Genomic DNA, 15,586 nt, shown 5'->3' on the forward strand with positions numbered 1-15,586 from the left:
CTCCCAAAATAAATAAATAAGTATTTTTAAAGGGGGGGGGGCATTGTCTTCTTTATAAAATATAAGAAACAAAAACAAACCCCCCAGATTTGGGCAGAGGGAGTCTCATTACACCCAATCTGTAAGTGTGCCCCATTTTCAAGATATTCTCTTTAACTATCATCTGTAGCCAATCAACAGTTTTTCAGCTGCTCCCATTCCTTTGGATCATCACCCCTCTTCCCTACCTACAGCAGTGATGCCCAAAGTTGGGCTGGAGGTGACCTTACCTCCATTTTGAGACCACCTATATGTAAAATTTTAAATAACTCCACAGCATCTAAGATAGAACTTACTCAGCTGACTTTACAGAAAAAAACCCATTTCAAAACTAGCAGAATCCTAGATGTGGTCTAAGGACACATAATACTAAAATGAAATGGACAATAATATTTCTTATGAAACCTTTCCATAAAAGTGATGTGAGGATGGCCCAGAGTTCTTCAACACCCATATTATCAACAGCAGTCATCACATAAATGCTCCATCTAATCTGACAGTATAGTAGGTGTCCTCCATCCCTGTACCACCCCCAACCCCAACCTTAGTTGCCACCTCCTAACCCTATCACTCCTCCTTACTTCCTGCCTCCTCCCTGGAGTTGGAATCAGTAAACCACTGCTACCCACCTTTGGCATCAGCCTTTTGCCTTATGGAATACTCTTAACTGATCTTCCTTTCTTCAAATAACAACTCATTCACTACTCCCCTAACTTCCCTAGTCAAATATCATGTTATAAAACCTCAAAAGGCCATAGATCTCTGCATCCAAGACTTGTAAAGACATCAACCAGTGTGATTTTACATTTATTCAATAGACATCTGTCTATCCATTTAGATTATAAATATCATGGGGAAGAGAGACTAGTTCTGCTTATGTGTATCCTCAGCACTGAGCTCAAATCTTAGTTCATAGTGGATAATCAATAAATGTTTGTTGAATTAAAGACTGGATGACTAAAATAAAAAATGACATAAATATAATTTTTGGTGAGACATAGAGGATAGACTGGTGGCAATAGTTTTAGTACAATAAATGGACTGAACCCTAACTGCCTGTGTGTGTGAATGTAGGCATGTATACACCTATGTATTTGCATATGTTTATGAGTTAAAAGGAGGTGGCAGAATGAGAATGGAGATAAGCAATAAGAAATAGGCTAAATCTCAGTCCATAAAGCGGTATCTGGAGTGGAGAAATAAGTAGAATCTCTGAATTAGATTCTCTTAGACTCTTGGTCTCCTCCATGGTGAGGCTACTGTCTTTCCTCCATGCCTATGGAAAGTGGAGGTTTTATTCTCTGAAGGGCTGAACCAAAGTCCACATTTAGAGACATGAGGCAGTATTGGCAATGATATTAAGGAGGGATGCAAAATGAAATGAGGAGAGAGAGATAAAATGAGTATCTATGATACTGCTAGCACCTCTCTTAGAGTACAGGCTATTAGGATTATGCCATTTGGGCTGGAAATTAGAACATTCCGTGTGTTCAAGTCCTCAGAGAAGAGATTAGGTAGGATTATGTGTGTAGGAGATTAAATGGAGAAAGGACTATGGAGACTAGAGGGGAGAAAGGAAGAGTAAGCAAGGGAGTCTTTAGGCTACTTGTAGGTGAGGGAGACAGAGGGGGATGGGAAGGAGGAGGAGAAGGAAAAGAACAAGGAAAATGAGGAGGAAGAGAAGGAAGAGGGGAAGAGGAGAAGGAAGAGGAAAAGGAGGAGGCAGGAGGAACAAGGAGAGGAAGGGAAGAAAAAGTGATGATGATCTGTCGCCCAGAATTAAATCAAATATCACATATATTTTTATTGATAACAAGAGTGCCTTCCAAGAGTTTACACAAAACTCAAAATATATCTTTTGTTCCATCTCTTCATACTGAACTATGGGAGCTTCATGTATTTCAAATTAAATATTATTTTTCATTTCTATTCTCTGGAATCAGAGCTTGTGTCTTCCATGTTTTGTTCATCCATTAACTGGGTTTTCTACACATCATTCGTCAACTCCCTGACACTCAGGTAACTCTGAAACAGCTTGTAAGAAAAAACAAAGATTGGTTTGGTAAAGAGCTATTTTATTTTATTTTTAAATGTCTATTTATGTATTTTAGAAAGAGGGAGAAGAGCAGAGAGAAAGGGAGACAGAGAATGCCAAACAGGCTTCTCTCTGCCAGCACAGAACCTGACGCGGGGCCTGAACCCATGAACCATGAGATCATGACCTGAGCCGCAATCAAGAGTTGGGACGCTTAACTGACTGAGCCACCCAGGTGCCCTTGGAGGAGAGCTATTTTAGATGATGGCTGAAAGAGCTATGCTGCAGTGTGTAAGTGCCTGTAAAGTGAATAAGCTCTCTATCAGTCTGTTCCTAAGCAAGAGAGAAAGCTTCCATTTATGTAGAGGATGTAAAGATATATATATATATTTTTTTTTTTTTCCTAAATTTATTCCTAAAGCATCCTCCCAGGGTAACACTAGTTATTAAATCTCTGGTTACATTTTGCAGCTGAGCAAGCCTTGAAACAAATGAGCACAAGGATCAGGAATTAGAACTCCTTTTATTCTGAAAAATGTAATTGCCTCTAATGTGCAATGCTCTTCACACTGAACTGTACATGGAGCAACTACTGAGTAAGCGTCAAAATTTCAACTTAATATTGTTTTATTAGTTTTTACTATTAATACATGTTTCTGTTTGTGGTCATTTGCCAAACTTTAAATTATAGCTGAATCAATCTTTCACATCAAATATTTCATAAAATATTTTGAATAAAGTCATCAAGATGATGTTCAATGTGCCTGGGAGGAGGGATGGGTGAACTGGGACACCAAGTGTGTGTATATGTGAGAATATCCTATCTTCCACATTCTCTGTCCAGAAGTTTCTGTCACAGCAATATTAAAGGTATCAAAATATTTTAAAAATTTGTTTTGAATTCTTCACTGTTCCCTCTCTGTTTGACTAACACTAGAATATAAGCTATGAATACCAAAATCAATGCTCCATGTGTAAGAAAACCTGTTTAAGAAAATATTTCAGAAGTATTTCCAAAACAGAGTATCTCTTGAGAATATATCACTTCTCAGCATGCGGACCTTTGTTCCTTTAGAATTTTAGACACTATTTGTTTTGGTTTTTTAATGGCAATTTAGAGCTTATCATATTAGAATGTCTGATAACAGTTCCTACTTCCTTACACTCTGCTCTCTGTTTTCCTCCATGGTCCAGTCCAGAGTTGGTTACATTTTTCATTTCTTCATCATTTTTCTACATGCCACTTTGTTATCTTCTCAACCACTGACTAGTAAGGGAAAGCTGTTGCTATCTTACTCTTTTTCTGAGACACCTGGAAATATGAAAATCCTATTATATGCATCTTTTCTTTTTGGTAAAAATACTCAGTAGACTGTATTAGGATGACGGGATTAATAGGTTTTCCTTAACAGGTTTCAAAGAAAAAACACATTATGTGTCATCAGCTAAGTAGAATGACCCCATGGTGTGCATGCTACTGAAGAGAAAGCATATTGTGTGGCTCACTTAACATTAATAATATCCAAGTTTACCAATTCCTCCCTCCATGACTCAAAAAATGGTTTGAAGGAAAAACACCTAAATACACATTCCAAATTAAATCCGTGATAGTTTGTATGTGAAGAAAGAAAGCAAAACATGTAAATTTTCTCAAAGTTTTACCAGAAAAAAATCGTTAACATCAATGGAGACAGAAATCTTGATTATTTTCAACACTGACATTGGATAGTATGCATCAATAAAGAAGACGAAAAATTTTTAAGCTTCCTCAATTCATACATGATAAATACTTTGAATGGCTACATATCTATTAAACAAATCCATAATATTTAACTATTATGTGCTTTTCTCATTGTTAAATTTGCTTTTCTTATAGCTTAGAATTTTGGGTGAAATTCTAAAGGATCCTAAGGCTATTATATTCCAATATGGTAGCAGCCAGTGGAAGAGGGGGGAAAATGGGGGAAAAAAACCAACAAAACCAAATATAATTCAAAACAATATAGTTGATAAAATTTTCATTGAAAATAAGAAATGGTATTATCTTATAGTTTTTTTGGCTTTCATTAGCACTAAAATTCAACAAATATTTTAAAGCTTCTAATGTGTTACCAAGAAAAAAGAGCAAAACATTTCTAGTTAGAAAAATGTGTATGCAAGTCCTGGCTAGCCAGTTTGAAATAAATTTTAAAAATGATCTTTTCTTTGGTTCAGTATATATTCTAATCAAAAGAGTTGTTCATTTGTCTTCAAAATCTCAGTTTGCGATCCTTATTCTGAATTTATTTCTTCAATTGGTTTGATGTTGAGGGTCATTAGAATTTCATTCCCCAAACATACCCAAAGTTGGTTCCTTTTAGTTTTTGAGAGCCTATAAAAAAACAAAACAAAACAAAAAAAAAACCTAAAATAAAAGACAAAATTCAGTCCACTTGTTTCCCATCTTAGTCATGTGCTTCCAAATTTTGGTTGGAGAAAGGTCCCCTGTCACCCTGAACAGTAGAAAAATATTCTTATCTAAGTTAACTCTGAGTTTACATTTTATACGAGAGCAACACTGTAGACCATAGGCCAGTTATCATAAAATGGAAAACAGAAAAAAACGAAAACAAACTAAGTCTGATCTTCATTAGACAGGAGAATCCTTACTAGATCTATAGGGAATTTGTCATTACATCCATGTTTCTGCACAATAGAGGATGCATTTTTCAGCCATATTTCAGCCTGACAAACTTATCATGAAAATTTATCCAGAACTCAGGGGCGCCTGGGTGGCTTAGTTGGTTCAGCGTCTGACTTCGGCTCAGGTCATGATCTCATGGTTCGTGGGTTTGAGCTCCCCGTCGGGCTCTGTGCTGACAGCTCAGAGCCTGGAGCCTGTTTCGGATTCTGTGTCTCCCTCTATCTGACCCTCCCCTGTTCACGCGGTCTCTCTCTCTCTCAAAAATAAAAAAAAAAATTAAAAAACCAATAAAAAAAAAAAGAAAATTTATCCAGAACTTAGAAACAGGAAGAGAGATTATTGGGAATATTTTAAGTATAGTGTTGGGAGTAGCTCACCCTTCCTGAGGACTGTCTCATTGTCTAGGGTGGACAACTTTGATCACAAATGTACTAATCAGAATATTTCACAATTGTATAGTATTAGAAATTAATTTTTATAGAACTGATAGTCATGCACATTATTCTTGTCTAAGAGAGTTGCAAATGATTCTTCAACAATAGCAATTCAAATGATTTCTGGCCAGGAGTAAAAGTAATCAAAGGTTACTCTCTCGTCTAGCAGATATTAACCATTAATCAGTCATGTACTAATTAGCAAATTTATTTCTGCATTTCTTTAACTGGAAAACTATAAAAATCCCAGTTCCTCAAATTCTTCTTCAAACCAGGTTTAATATCTTGCTGGTTCTTTCATTAGAGTTGAATAAAAATTGACATATTCATTTTACATTGTTATGAGAGTCATGTTTTTTAACTTTTTGAAAATTATACTTTAATACTCTAACAAAAGTCTTCCACTAATAAAATAGCCCTCCAGTGATGAGAGCAGAACAAAAGGCAGATCACAGGAACACAGAATAACCTGGCAGGCAAATAGAAAATACTCAAATTAGAAAGCAAGGGGAGGCGGGGGGAAAGCTACAGAATTAAAAAGGAAACAAGGGAGCCCAGTGTCTTAGGGCAATGCAAGAGTTCTGGAGCTCCATCTCACCGAAATGGTGAGTGAGGCAGGATTCTCACAGAGGACACTGATCAAGACCAGCAAGGTAACTTACCATCTACTGCAAGTAATATTTCCAAAACCAACATAAAAAAGAAGAGCATGGCAAGGAACATGAAAGACCTATTTGAAAGTAAATGTGAAACATCTCCACAAAATAGCATATTAAGAGTTGGAAATCACCAGCACCTGGGTTATGAAGAACTGAGTTCCAATCCTCTTGTCTTATTACCAGATTTTTTTTTTTTTACAAAATTTAAGGTATTTAAATCCTCTATGACTGTGTTTATTTCCAAAGAGAGGATAATGACACTGCCTGCTTCTTAGACTTGAGGCATGAAATTTGAAAGTGTACACAGCATTTAGCAGTGTCATGCACATATTAAAATAACTTGATAAATGCTAGCCCTTATTATTTTTAATGACTTGGGAAATTTTTGAAAGGCAATTGATAATCTATAGTGCATTTAAGAAGCCATCAAACTTTCTTTATTAATATCATGATCTTATTGTACATAGAGGCTGGTAGATCCTGGAGATAATTGGGTTGCATGAATGCTAAGATATATATAAATGCTGGGTGCTTAGACTGCCTTGAATAAGAGTATTTAATAAAGAGTAATTATGATCCAGATGCGAGACTGCAATACTCTAAGGCAATCCAGATTCAACAAGAATACTGTCAGACATATATTAAAACAGATCTAGAAAAATCTAGCCGGCTCCAAAAGAAGTAAAGTAAAATTGAGTAAGACCAAAAATCAAGTGTTCAGGTTGACTAAGGACACTTCTTCCACCCTTAATAAATTGTAACCTTATATCTAAATCTTTTTAAATATTAAACTTTATGACCTACAATTGTCATGTTCACCATATAGGAAGAACATATGTCCCATTATCATGCCACTAAAGATTTTAAGTAATCTCTATACTCCACACGAGGCTCAAACTCACAACCCTGAGATCAAGAGTCACATACTCCATCTACTGAGCCAGCCAGGTGCCCCTCAGTCATTTATTTCCAATTGTTAATACTGTCCTTCAAAAATACCATTCTTCACGTAACCTGCTACTGCAGCGGAACAATCCATGAAAAGGACCCATTTCAGAAGGTATGAGACCAACTGGAGGGTCACACAATGGCAATCCTGTGTAATTGCAGTTGGATTCCAGTATCTAGCTGTCTGTTTTCACCATACATTCCATCATTTTATAAATCATAAAATGGCAGTGTTGGAAGCACCACATTTATCCTTCTAGTCTCAGCCAGAATCTGATCTCAAGAACAACTGAAAATCAACTGTTTGCTTGCAACAGAATTAGATTTAGGATAAAAGAAACAGTAAAATCTTCTGAAGATTCTCCCTATTGGCCTGACATCATTAGAATGCTCAAAGTCCGTATTGTGCCAAAAACTCAGCTCCACAAAACATACATATTTGAGCACAATGCTCCCAAGAAGTACAACACACAGCTCACTGTTGCTCTTTAAGGACTCTGTTCATAACCAGTGGACACACCCAGAATCTTAGCTTGGATTCTCTTCCTACTCTCTTGCTTATTCTCCTTCAGAGAAAGCAGAAAAACACATGTGAATCTTGGAATGAACGTGGGTTTTAAACTGAGCAAAGACTGGCTCTCCATTGTAACCAATGCACTGAGGCTGTAATAATCCACATTCCTGAGAGCCAAGTGGCATGATAGGGTCTCCGTGAAACAAGAGAAGAATATCTATGGAATAATGTAAGGAATTTCTTTCCAAAGTCTTTTAGCTTACTTAAAGGGATATAAAATATTCCCTTGTCTTTCTCATGTGTGAATATTGTTAAGTGTCTTTATGTTATAGATACATCATATTTTCCAATATTCTCTTTAGATATTTTAAATATTTCTATGTTTAAATGAGAACAAAAAGGTTACTGAGTATGTGCGTGGAGAAATAAAAAGACATGTAAAGATTATAAAACAAACTCATTTCACCCTTAATAGTAGAAACTCTCAGAGGAAATAATAAAAGTCATAGGTTGTAATCCACAGTGAATAACACATTTGGAAAACCAACAATTCTGATATCAGTAAAATTTAAAGGATGTCCATAAGCAAATAAAACCTTCATAGGATGGAAAATTGATAACCATAAAATTAAACTGGTATGAGAAATTACATTGAATGTGGTGACTATTTTTAAAAGAATTCTCCACTTTATTTAAATATGCGCCTTCTCTTCATGACAGTAAAGGGAGGAAGGCTTAAAATAATTTAATTAAAAAATGTTCCTATTCTCAAAGGGTTGACTTTGGAGTAACTTTCAGAACAAATTTTTAAAAAGATAAATAAATCCCACAAATACAATTGGTCAGGAAAAGAGACATATGCTTTGTTGCCATTTAACTACATCATATTTTTGACTATCAGATCTGAAAATAATACAATTGAGTGAAAATATTTGAGTATATTGTTCATACACAGCCATCCTTGCTCACTGTTTAAACAGCAACATTCTCTGATGTTAGCAAGTAGATAAGGTTTTCTTTGGCTCTCTTAATGTATCTATTGAGTTTCCTTTACAGGATAAAAAGAAAAAAACCCCACAGATTTAAGGGGGTGGGGGAGACTAATATCCAGACAGCAGCTGCAGAAGATAATGGATGGGCTAACTTTTTTCATTTTTAATCACATGGGCTAGATAAATAATTTAAAAACCTTAAATATATAATGCTCTCAAAGAAGGGAAATGGACCAGGTTTCCAAAGATATTGACTTCCAAAGTGCTATATGGAGTGGCAAAGTATTAAATTTTTAAATATTCTGATCCTAATCTTTACATTACAGACTATCTGTGTATTGATTGGAGCAGTGTGTTTTCTTTCTTCTACCGAAGGCCATTTACAGCTATCACTAGCTGCCATTCTGGGAAATGCGTTATTGCACCATTATTATCTCCTCATATCATCAGAGTTTGTTTTCTGTTTCTTAAATACATAAAGATTGCTATATGGTTCTAATTTTCATAAAGAAGTTTCCTGCATACTCATTTTTCATTAGAGTTCATTAAGTATTAGCAGAGCTGTTCAACTCTGAAACTAAAAATGTTATTGATAAAACTTCCTTAAGAGTACAATGCAATATCTGTTAAATTTTATAAGGACAGAGCAATGACTCTAAATCATTAGATCAGCTCCTAAATGAAAAAGAGATGAGCAAATTTGTCACAAGCACTCTCTCTCTGTGGTGCTATTAGAAAGTGAGGATTTACTATGAAAGCATTTATTGATTCACATCATAAACAGTGCATACACATATGACTTCAATTACCCAGAAACTTCATTCCTTAAGAATATTCCAATTAACGTATCTTTGACTATTTATGGTGTTGATGACCACATCAGGGGTAAGCCTCCTCTGCCAGGCCTACAAAGAGGAAAGTCAATGGATCAACTTCTCTTTTTTACCTTTGTAGCAAATACAGGCACCATGGAAAATGTCAAGAAAAGGCCAATCACATAATCATCAATGTAAAATAGTGGCATTAACTCATCCTTGGCTAGTACTAAAATAAGTGGTGTTTTAGTGATTATCAACCCTTTAACATGCTAAAAAATAGTAATAATTCAAGGAAAAGAAACAAAGGTGAAAAGGGCAACTTTTGAACTATTAGGCACATCGATATATGTCTATAAACTATGTTTAGAGATAGAAAGATCACAAGATCCTGTTTTTGAAACAAATTGGTCTTTTATTAAATCATATCATTATCAATCAAGATTTTGCTCTTGTGCCAGTCCTGACTCCAGCCTCCTCCTATCTTTAATTCTGCCTCTTAGCTCTCAGCATTATTATTATCCATGTTCTTTACTAGGTAATATGCAAACCTCAGCTCCATGTAATCGCTCATGATGGTATTCACCATCATTTCAAGGTCATGTTTACTTCTGTCATTCTTTTATTATTGTCTGCCTCACTCACTAGACTGTAAGCTAAATGAGANCACCGAGTCTCCAGAACTAAGGACAGAGCTTGACAACAGTCAAGCAAAACTTGTGGGGTAAATGAACAAATGAAGGAAATAATAAAGAAGTGCAATTGTGAATTTCAAAGACATATAATGAACAGATAAATCTTTCTGCAGGTTTTATAAAGATAGATTAACATAACAGCTCAGATGAACCCCGGCTTTTGGCTTGTCTTTAATTTTACACATTGGAAACTGAGACCTAAGGCTTAAACAAATGGCTAGTGGCAAAAATTCCTTTTACATTGCCCTACACATTGCTACCAGTTTATTATTTAAGAAATTCACATTTTACAGCAAAAGGATTAATTCTCTCCATAAACATTATGTGCACAATGCCCTCAATTACTCAAAAGGACTCCATTCTTTGAGAAGTGCTCCAATTAAGACATCTCCCAAACGGTTATAGTGTTGATAAAATGAGGTGTAAGCACATTCTACCTTAAAGTGTGCATACAAACTAGTGGTAAACATACTTTTAATACTGTCTAATTTTTATCTGATGCAAATAAAGCTGTTTGTTCATTGAAGCCCTAAATGCCTGAAAGTTGTATAATCTTTGCAATCTTCTTTCCTATATACCACTATGACACTTAAAAAAGAACAGAGTACCCTGCTGACAGATCTAAAAATTCCATATATTTTAATATATGCTGCTACCTGATGATGTGCCATCTTATACATTTTAAATAAATGTTTCATCTTCTCTCTGCTAGGAGGTGATTTTACCCTGAAGGGCATCACTTTATGAATTCAATAGCAAATACTACAGTAGGCCTAGAAGGAGCCTTGGGGGCTTTTCTTGATCTATCCTTGAATCTTCAAACAGGAGAATATCTTAACCATTGCGTAAACAAGTATTGGGCCCTGTGCTGACACCTTAATGAATTCAGGACAGAACTAATGAGAAGTAAGCAGTGAACGTTAAAGTCTAATCCTCTCTAAGTTCCCTTAGTTCTCTTCATTCTGATTTTGCCATGGATGCTGAATGTGACAGAAGGTGAACAGGTAGGTTGAGCTGATTTAGAGATAAAGAGAGTGATATAAAGACATGAAAGTTTGTGATAGGAGCCTGGTAGTTCAGCGACCGCCTTTTACTAGGGGAAGAGCAGAATGCTTGCAGGCCTACTATGGAAGCCATTGCTTACTACAGTATTCAAGCTTCAGAATGAAAAAACAGAGAGAAAAAGAGAGAGATCTCAGTAAAGTACAGACATTAGCTGCATGCCTAATCAGAATCTCATATTGCATTGCAAAGCCATTTCCCTGTCTGGTCTTTATCTGCATTTCCTGAATATTTTAACTTCTATATTGATTTCTCTAATTTATGTGATATTGCATCAAACTGTGACAATGCATTTTAAGGCATTTTAGGCTATCTGCTTATTTACTTTGGTTTTACTTTTTTATATGTTACAATTCTTATTTGTAAAAAGAACCCCATAAATCCTATCTTAGCTATAGATATCTTAATGATACAGTTTGGCATTACATAATTTTTCTATTATTAAACAAATACTTAACAAAATTCTTGATCCAAATGCTAATTCAGTTCCCTCTCTATATATTTGAATATAAACTTGGGGAACGTGAAAGAATGCCCTTATCATCCACACTAAAAAACAAACCAACAAAAAACTTTGAACCTCTGTACCTGGGCTAAAAATCATAACTATAAGATATAGCCAGGGCTGGCTACATAATTTGTCATGTCCAGTACAAAATGAAAATATGGGTCCTTTTGTTCAAAAATTACAGATTTCAAGATAGTAACAGCCAAATATTATACCAAGCATGGGACCCTTAGGTCATCGTGTGATGGCACAGCTCACATACCTATAGTGGCCCTAATTATAACCATCATTTTATATTAATTACTAAGAATGATTTCCTTAAGCCATGTTCTTTGAAGTGGTAGGGTGTTAATGATTCTAAAGGAAGTTCTTTTGGCTGAAGTTGGCCTTTATCTGTTTGATATTTAAGCTCTTCAGATGATATAAGCTGCTTTAAGATATTTGATTACTAGACTGACTAACTGAAATGGGCACAAGTAGCATAAAATAAAGAAACACTTCATAAATAATAAGTTTAAGTTCCTTCTCAGAGAAAGCAACAGAACCGCCTGAGAAGTTTAAGGCTTTACCGTACTTAGAGATGTTTCACACTGATAGACTAAGAACATTCAAACAATTAGTGGATGATAATAGCATCAATTAAGTTTTAGTCTGAACTTTAATAATGAATTTCATGAGAGCTAAGGTGTTGATTTGAAATGTTGTGTTATTTACCCTCAGTGGAAGCTGGCAGAGGGAGGGGAGGGAAGGTTACACAGAAGAGTTGGAAGTAACACGTCAAAGCATACTTACAAATGGTTATTTTTTTTTCTCTGTTCTTGCTGGGCCATTTTGTGTTTTACAATTAAGTGAGAATTTTGATGCTAGGAGATTCGTTGCTTAAAAAACATAATGGTGGTTTGAGGATATTCAAAGATATGGCCTCACTTTGTCTCCTATTTAATGGTGACATTCATGAACCTGCACCACAAACCAAATAGTGGCTGACTTCAGAAGGGAACAAGCATTATCTCCAAAGTTAAAACTATGTCCCAAATTTTTCCTGAAGGCAGGATCCCAAGTCAAGTCCTACAATTATCACAATAATACAGCTCAGGGAGCAACTTAGAATAACAATGAAGAGTGAAGTGTCTTAGAATTCCATCAGGTCTGATCTTAAAGCCTGTTGCCAATTCGTTTAGGATTTTTGAAAAAATCATTTTACATGATAGATTTGACTCTTGATCGGTAGCATTTCAGAAACAAATCCAAGGCCAGGTGCCTTACTGGCTTTAAAGGAGTCCCTGTGTATGGAACAAGTATAGAGCATGCCCAGGAGAAGGGTTGAATCAATATATTTAATCTATTTCTGGAAAAACCATGCTTGGAGAGGTGGGAAGAGGAAAGTAGACTTGCTAATTCTGACTCCTCGAAATCACTAAAAATGGTCAGAAGTAATTGTATCTAATGGAAGTAAAAAATATGTATCAGGGCACCATCTTCAAAGTTGTAAACTGATGCTAGTCAGAAGATCCATTTCTTTTTTTTTTTTTTTTTAATAGTTTATTGTCAAATTAGTTTCCACATAACACTCAGTGCTCATCCCCACAAGTGTCCTCCTCCATGCCCATCCCCCCCTCCCCCCACATCCATCAGTCCTCAGTTTTTGTCAGCGTTCAAGAGTCTCTCATGGTTTGCTTCTCTCCCTTTTCTTAATTACTGCCCTCTTTTGACTTATCTGACCAAGAAACTGAAGTTAAATGTATCAATAATGTTCACCCACCAAATTGGTTGTGTTGCCCAAGGTTACTGTACTCGGGAAGGAGCATTTTAATTAAAAAAAAAAAAAACAAACAGAAACAAAAACTAATTCATTCAAATAAGATATAAATTTGTATAAACACCAGATTTTTGCATTTGAAGCTATTATCTTTCATATAAGAAGTATGAGATTCTTTAATGAAGCTTCTCTTTGAACATAATTTCCTGAGACTTTTTTTTTTCTTTACAAGAGCAACCCTGTGTTGGGAGATAATTCTCCACTGGACTCACATTTTTGCACATCTTGCAAATGAAGACCTTGATTTTCTTTGATCCAGATTGTCTTTTAAAGGATATATGTATAGCTGTGAATGGCCTTGGAAGATAGAAATAGTGTCTCCCTTCAGAAGATAGGTCAGGTTTCATTATAGGCTTCAGAGCAAGGGAAGGCATGCTTGCCCCCATTTGTTAGCCCAAGTCTCCTCTGTTATACAATGCAACCCATGCATGTGCAGACATCACTTGGTCCTCTTTGCTTCATCCTTTGGGAAATAAGACGTAGAGAACCAGCATAAGCCAATATGCTGATTCTTTCTCCACTGCAATTATTGTGAGTCATATAAGCTTTTGACCCTGACCAAATAATGTGGTTCCTACCAATATCCATGAAACAGTGTGTGCGAGTCTCACTTGTTAGCTTGGAGGTTGGGTGCATTTATCTTTCAGGCTCCCTTAAAAAAAAAAAAAAAAAAAAAAAAAAAAAAAACCACACACCAAACTTTGTGGCTTAAATGACATAAATGTATTTTCTCACAGTTCTGGAAGCCAGAAGTCTAAGATCAGGATGCCAGCAGGATTGGTTTCTGATGAAGCCTCTCTCCGTGGCTTGCAGATAGTCACCTTCTTGCTACGTCTTTGTATGGCTTTACTCTGTCCATGTGCACTTTTGGTATCTCTTCCCCTTCTAGGGATACCAGTCCTATTGAATTAGGGCCCTACCCTTAATTCACTTAGCCTTAATTACCTCCTCATAGGCCCTATTTCCTAATATGGTCACATTAGGGGGATAGGGCTTCAACATATGCATTGGGGCTGGGGGAACAATTCAGTTTAAAATGTAACATTTCTTGACACGATATATTGAAAAACATCCTGGTACTGTTTGATATGTCTCTCCATTTTCATTAGGAGGTTTTTTGTGGGTGTATTATATAGATAATTTATATATTGACATTGATTCCACCCAACTAGAGACTGTTGCATCAAAACTATTTTTGAAAGTGGCAATTATAAATTACAAACTAAATAATTACAGTAAAATAACACACTAGTCTCAATTTTATAAGCAAGTCTCATTAATTACAAAATTTACACTCATAGTCACAACCCACCCACATGTCATGAGTAACATATATGATGTAACTTATTCTACTCCATGAATCTTATTAGTTACAATATTTATAATTTGAACTCTTTGGGAGTTTCAGAAGACTCATAGAAGTGAAACGTAGGGAATCACTGATACTAAGGCTTAGATTATATAATTGTCACAAATTCATGTAAGAATTCACTAGTTAAGTTTCTAAATTAAAACTTGATATACTGTTCCCTAGCTTAACAATTTATTCATTTAACCACTCCCTACTAGATACAATAATATTCTGCCAACATTAGATCAATTCTCCAATACAACTGTAATAGAAACAATCTTAGAACTTTAATGGATAGCATAGCATTTCAATGGTTACTGTTACTGTGTGCTGACTAAAAGATCCAGCCCAGCCCACATTCTGCCTCTCTCAACTTGCTTTAGCCATTTTATTCCTCTACCTCCAGCTTCTTTGTATTTTAGGGCCTTTGCATTTGCTGTTAACTCTGCCTCAAATGCTTTTCTTTAGGCTGTTCAGTGCCTGCCTTTCATTAGTCACTTTTAATCAATGTCATCTCAGAAAAGGTTTATTTGATCAACTCATACTTCTCTACAACAACTACATATTTTCTACTAAAACATACTTCTCTAAAGCAACGACCCTTTATCATATATTACCTTTTATCCATCACTCATCATATCTTTATCATTTTAATCTTTACGTATCTTATTTGTGTATTTGTTGGCTGATTTATTAACTTTCTTGTTAAAGTCAGGAAATTTTTGTTTTGTGCACTATTATATAATTAGGACACTGTTATATAGGAACAATTCTAGGCATATATTTCTTGAATAACTGAATGAATGTTTTCATTAAATCCTAACAACAACCTTCAAATAGGTATTGATAGTCTTTATTTTTAGATAAAGAAAATTACATTCAAAGAAGTTAAGTAAGCTGTTCAAGGTCATGCAAACAGTAAATGTCAGAGCTGTAGTTAAAAGCCATATCAGATTAAGCTTTAGAGGCTGTAGAGTTAACTTCTATGCTTTCAAAAGCGTCACTCCTTCTGTAAATCAGAACCCAGCTCCT

At 35.5% G+C, this 15,586-nt stretch overlaps 1 pseudogene; it reads right to left on the bottom strand.

Annotated features, from left to right (window-relative positions):
• The window catches only part of LOC144244148 (heterogeneous nuclear ribonucleoproteins A2/B1-like), a 58,176-nt pseudogene that overhangs the window by 1,122 nt on the left and 41,468 nt on the right, over nt 1–15,586 (bottom strand).

Source organism: Crocuta crocuta, unplaced genomic scaffold (genome assembly GCF_008692635.1).
Source record: "Crocuta crocuta isolate KB4526 unplaced genomic scaffold, BGI_CrCroc_1.0 scaffold597, whole genome shotgun sequence".
Classification (NCBI taxonomy): domain Eukaryota; kingdom Metazoa; phylum Chordata; class Mammalia; order Carnivora; family Hyaenidae; genus Crocuta; species Crocuta crocuta.